Source organism: Oryx dammah, unplaced genomic scaffold (genome assembly GCF_014754425.2).
Source record: "Oryx dammah isolate SB20612 unplaced genomic scaffold, SCBI_Odam_1.1 HiC_scaffold_29, whole genome shotgun sequence".
Taxonomy (NCBI): Eukaryota; Metazoa; Chordata; class Mammalia; order Artiodactyla; family Bovidae; genus Oryx; species Oryx dammah.
This window is the reverse complement of record NW_024070213.1, coordinates 58,785,126-58,791,217: the sequence shown is the minus strand read 5'-3', so window position 1 is coordinate 58,791,217 and position 6,092 is coordinate 58,785,126.

Here is a 6,092-nt window from a genome sequence, read left to right as displayed (position 1 = left end):
AAAAGGTGAAATTAATTGTTTTGGGGTGAAATGTCCTATAGATATCAATTAGGTCTAACTGGTCTATTGTATCATTTAAAGTTTGTGTTTTCTTGTTAATTTTCTGTTTAGTTGATCTATCCATCGGTGTGAGTGGGGTATTAAAGTCTCCCACTATTATTGTGATATTGTTAATTTCCCCTTTCATACTTGTTAGCATTTGTCTTACATATTGTGGTGCTCCTATGTTGGGTGCATATATATTTATAATTGTTATATCTTCTTCTTGGATTGATCCTTTGATCATTATGTAGTGTCCTTCTTTGTCTCTTTTCACAGCCTTTGCTTTAAAGTCTATTTTATCGGATATGAGTATTGCTACTCCTGCTTTCTTTTGGTCTCTATTTGCATGGAAAATCTTTTTCCAGCCTTTCACTTTCAGTCTGTATGTGTCCCCTGTTTTGAGGTAGGTCTCTTGTAGACAACATAAATAGGGGTCTTGTTTTTATATCCATTCAGCCAGTTTTTGTCTTTTGGTTGGGGCATTCAGTCCATTTATGTTTAAGGTAATCATCGATAAGTATGATCCAGTTGCCATTTACTTTATTGTTTTGGGTTCAAGTTTATATACCCTTTTTGTGTTTCCTGTCTAGAGAATATCTTTTACCATTTGTTGGACAGCTGGTTTGGTGGTGCTGAATTCTCTCAGCTTTTGCTTGTCTGTAAAGCTTTTGATTTCTCCTTCATATTTGAATGAGATCCTTGCTGGGTACAGTAATCTGGGCTGTAGGTTTTTCATTTTCATCACTTTAAGTACGTCCTGCCATTCCCTCCTGGCCTGAAGAGTTTCTATTGAAAGATCAGCTGTTATCCTTATGGGAGTTCCCTTGTGTGTTGTTTGTTGTTTTTCCCTTGCTGCTTTTAATATTTGTTCTGTTTGATCTTTGTTAATTTGATTAATATGTGTCTTGGGGTGTTTCACTTGGGTTTATCCTGTTTGGCACTCTCTAGGTTTCTTGGACTTGGGTGAATATCTCCTTCCCCATTTTAGGGAAGTTTTCAGCTATTATCTCCTCAAGTATTTTCTCATGGTCTTTCTTTTTGTCTACTTCTTCTGGGACTCCTTTGATTCGAATGTTGGGGCATTTAACACTGTCCTGGAGGTCTCTGAGATTGTCCTCATTTCTTTTAATTCGTTTTTCTTTTTTCCCCTCTGATTCATTTATTTCTACCATTCTATCTTCTAATTCACTAATCCTATCTTCTGCCTCTGTTATTCTACTATTTGTTGCCTCCAGAGTGTTTTTATATCATTTATTGCATTATTCATTATATATTGACTCTTTTTTATTTCTTCTAGGTCCTTGTTAAACCTTTCTTGCATCTTCTCAATCCTTGTCTCCAGGCTATTTATCTGTGATTCCATTTTGATTTCAAGATTTTGGATCATCTTCACTATCATTATTTGGAATTCTTTATCAGGTAGATTCCCTATCTCTTCCTCTTTTGTTTGGTTTGGTGGGCATTTCTCCTGTTCCTTTACCTGCTGGGTATTCCTCTGTCTCTTCATCTTGTTTATATTGGTGAGTTTGGGATGGGCTTTCTGTATTCTGGCAGTTTGTGGAGTTCTCTTTATTGTGGAGTTTCCTTGCTGTGGGTGGGGTTGTACAGGTGGCTTGTCAAGGTTTCTTGGTTAGGGAAGCTTGTGTCAGTGTTCTAGTGGGTGGAGCTGGATTTCTTCCCTCTGGAGAGCAAAGAAGTGTCCAGTAATGAGTTATAAGATGTCAATGGTTTTGGAGTAACTTTGGGCAGCCTGTATATTGGAGCTCAGGGCTATGTTTCTGTGTTGCTGGAGAATTTGTGTGGTGTGTCTTGCTCTGGAACTTGTTGGCCCTTGGGTGGTGCTTGGTTTCAGTGTAGGTATGGAGGTGTTTGATGAGGTCCTGTCAATTAATGTTCCCTGGAGTCAGGAGTTCTCTGGTGTTCTCACGGTTTGGACTTAAGCCTCCTCTTCTGGTTTTCAGTCTTATTTTCACAGTAGCCTCAAGACTTCTTCTATACAGCACCATTGATAAAACATCTAGGTTAAAGATGTAGTTTCTCCACAGTGTTACAGGAAGAAGAAAAGAGGGAGGAGGGAGTTAGAGGTGACCCGAATGAGATGAGGTTGAATCAATAGAGGAGAGAGCAAGCTACCCAGTAATCACTTCCTTATGTGCACTCCACAACTGGACCGCTCAGAAATGTTCACGGAGTTATACAGAGATGAGAAGAGGGAGGAAGGAGACAGAGGTGGCCAGGATGATAAAAGGGGGGAATCGAAAGGAGAGAGACAGATCCAGCCAGTAATCAGTTCCCTAAGTGTTTTCCACCATCTGGAACACACAGAAATTCAGAGTTGGGTAGAGAAGAGAGGGGGTAGGGAGGAGACACAGGCGACCTGGTGGAGAAAAAGGAGAGTCCAAAGGGGGAGAGAGCAGTCAAGCCAGTAATCTCACTCCCAAGTAAAAATGGGTACTGAAGATTGGGTTCTTAAAGGTACAAAATTGATAACAAATACTGAATAGCAAAGATTAAAAATCTAGAGTTTGGAATTTCAAAAATACAATATTAAAGAAAAGAAGAAATAAGAAACAGAAACAAAAGTCACAAAAATTATTATATATATATACATATATATGAAGTTTGCTCTTAAAAAATAGGGTCTTTTTTTTTTTTGCAAAGTAATAGTAGGTTATAAAAGTGAAAATTAAAGGAGTAAAGTCAAAAATTTTTAAAAAAAGAATGATCGTAAAAATAGTAAAAATATATCTAGGACTTTCTCTGGTGTTGTTGTGGGTATTGTGGGGTCAGTTCATTTTTGTATAGTTCCTTGGTCCAGATTATATTTCTCAAGATCTATAGGCCCCTTCCTATGTAATCGGTACTAACAACAGGGTTTTAATCTATTGCACCTGTCACTTCCAAGGTGGGTCCCTCCGTTTTAGCTTCTTCTGTTTGCTGGTCTCTTCAGTGTCTGATTTCTGCCCTGACACAAAGGGGGCGGTGGTGGACACTTATTTTAGGCTCACTTGTTCAGTTGCACTGTGGGGAGGGAGGGATGCTGCAAACAAATAACACTGGTGTGTGCTTGCAGTGCCTCAGCCACACTAGGCCTGCTCCCGCTCACGGCGCATGTACCCTCCCTGCCCACACTGCTCAGGCTCTAGGTTGCTCTGCTGGGAACCATCTGAGGCCAGCCCTGGGTTGCATGCACCTCCCAAGTCTAAGCCGCTCAAGTTCAGGCACTCGGGTAGTCCTCAGAGGCGCAGACTTGGTTGGGCCTTTGTTTTGTGCCCTTCCCAGGTCCAAGCAGCTCAGGTGATGAGGTGTTTGGCGAGCGTGGTCGCTGCAACTTATCACCTCCCCCCGTCCCTGCTGCTCGGTTTTCTTGGTGTACAACCGGTGCACCTTCTCAGGAGGATGTTGACTGTCCAGAACCCTAAGAAGTCTTAGTTAGCAAAGAAGCCTGCTTGCAGTTTGGTAGATAATGTCTCTCTGGGGCTGCAATTGCCCCCTTCCAGCTCTGGCTGCCTGTCACTGGACAGAGATGGTCTGCAGCTGGCTAGTTCTGTTCAGTCCTTTGTTCTGTGCATGGGCCTGGCAGTGTCTTTGGGTTTTTCGCGCGGTAGCTGTCTGGTTTGCTAGCCCATGTTAGTTCGCTCAGATTGCCCTCGGGGCATTCAGGCCAGATCCTTACTCTAAGCAATGCAGTCTGCGCCTCCCTGCCCAGCCCCCACTTGCTAGTGGCGGGTCCAGGTGTCTGCACTGCTTCTCCACTGGAGGAGTTACCACTGGGCTCATAATCTGTGGGTTTTAATTATTTGTTTATTTTTCCTCCCTGTTATGTTGCCCTCTGTGCTTCCAAGGCTTGCCACAGAGTCGGCAGTGAGAGTGTTTCCTCGTGTTTGGAAACCTCTCTTTTTAAGACTCCCTTCCAAGGATGGAGCTCCATCCCTACCTCTTTCGTCTCTTTTTTTTTTGTCTTTTATATTTTTTCCTACCTCCTTTAGAAGACTATGGGCTGCTTTTCTGGGTGCCTGATGTCCTCTGCCAGCATTCAGAAGTAGTTTTGTGGAACTTATTCAGCGTTTAATTGTTCTTTTGATAAATTTGTGGGGGAGAGAGTGGTCTCCCCATCCTATTCCTCCGCCATCTTAGGACCGCCCCTGAACTCTTTTTTAAAAGAGATATAATTGATTTGAGGCTGATGAGGTGGCTCTAGTGGTAAAGAACTTGCCTGCCAATTCAGGAGATATAAGAGACCTGGGCTTGATCCCTCAGTTGGGAAGATCCTCTGGAGGAGGGCATGCCATCCCACTCCAGTATTCTTGCCTGCAGAATCCGATGGACAGAGGAGCCTGGATGGCTACAGTATATGGGTTTGCAGAGTTGGACATGACTGAAGCAACTTAACACGTGTATTTTGGTCTTCCCAGGTGGCTTTCATGGCAAAGAACCCGCCAGCCAATGCAGGAGTTGTAAGAGATGTGGGTTCAATCCCTGGGTCAAGAAGATCCCTTGGAAGAGGACAAGGCAACCGACACCAGCATTCTTGCCTGGAGAAACCCATAGACTAGCTATAGTGGGCTATAGTCCATAGGGTTGCAAAGAGTTAGACACGACTGAAACGACTTAGCATGCATGCATAGCTGATTTAGAAAACTGTAATAGTTTCAGTTGTACAACACTGTAATTCAACATTTTTATAGATTATCCATTTAAATTTATTGCATAAGAATGGCTATGTTTCCCGTTGTTGTGCAATGTATCATTGCTGCTTACCTATTCTATACATAGTAGTTTGTATGTCTTAGGCCTATAACCCTATCTTGTACCTCGTCCCTTCCTTTTCTCAATGGGTAGCCACTAGTTTGTTTTCTACATCTACAAGCCTATTTCTGTTTTGCTAAATACATTCATTTTACTTTTAGATTCCTTACATAAGAGGTAACACATAGTGTTTGTATTTGTCTGACTAATTTCACTAAGTATATTAAGTTCTAGACCCATCTGCATTGTTGCAAGTGGCAGAATTCTATGAATTTCTATAAAAGTTTCTAGGCCCACCTTCATTGTTGAAAATGACCATTGTTTTTTTACAGCTGAGTAATATTCTATTGTGTGTGTATATACATGGAAAAGGTAAGTTTTCATTCCAATCCCAAAGAAAGGCAATGCCAAAGAATGCTAAAACTACCACACAATTGCACTCATCTCTCATGCTAGTAAAGTAATGCTGTAAATTCTCCAAGCCAGGCTTCAGCAATACATGAACCATGAACTTCCAGATGTTCGATCTGGTTTTAGAAAAGTCAGAGGAACCAGAGATCAAATTGCCAACATCCACTGGATCATCAAAAAAGCAAGAGAGCTCCAGAAAAACATCTATTTCTGCTTTATTGACTATGCCAAAACCTTTGACTGTGTGGATCATAATAAACTGTGGAAATTCTTCAAGAGATGGGAATACAAGACCATCTGACCTGCATCTTGAGAAACCTGTATGCAGGTCAGGAAGCAACAGGCAGAACTGGACATGGAACAACAGACTGGTTCCAAAAAGGAAAAGGAATATGTCAAGGCTTTATATTGTCACCCTGCTTATTTAACTTATATGCAGAGTACATCATGAGAAATGCGGGGCTGGAAGAAGCACAAGCTGGAATCAAGATTTTTGGGAGAAATATCAATAACCTCAGATATGCAGATGATACCACCCTTATGGCAGAAAGTAAAGAGGAACTAAAGAGCCTCTTGATGAAAGTGAAAGTGGAGAGTGAAAAAGTTGGCTCAAAGTTCAACATTCAGAAAACGAAGATCATGGCATCTGGTCCCATCACTTCATGGGAAATAGATGATTAAACAGTGGAAATAGTGTCAGACTTTATTTTGGGGGGCTCCAAAATCACTGCAGATGGTTATTGCAGCCATGAAATTAAAAGACGCTTACTCCTTTGAAGGAAAGTTATGAACAACCTAGAAGGCATATTAAAAAGCAGAGACATGACTTTGCCAACAAACGTCCGTCTAGTCAAGGCTATGGTTTTTCCAGTGGTCATGTATGGATGTGA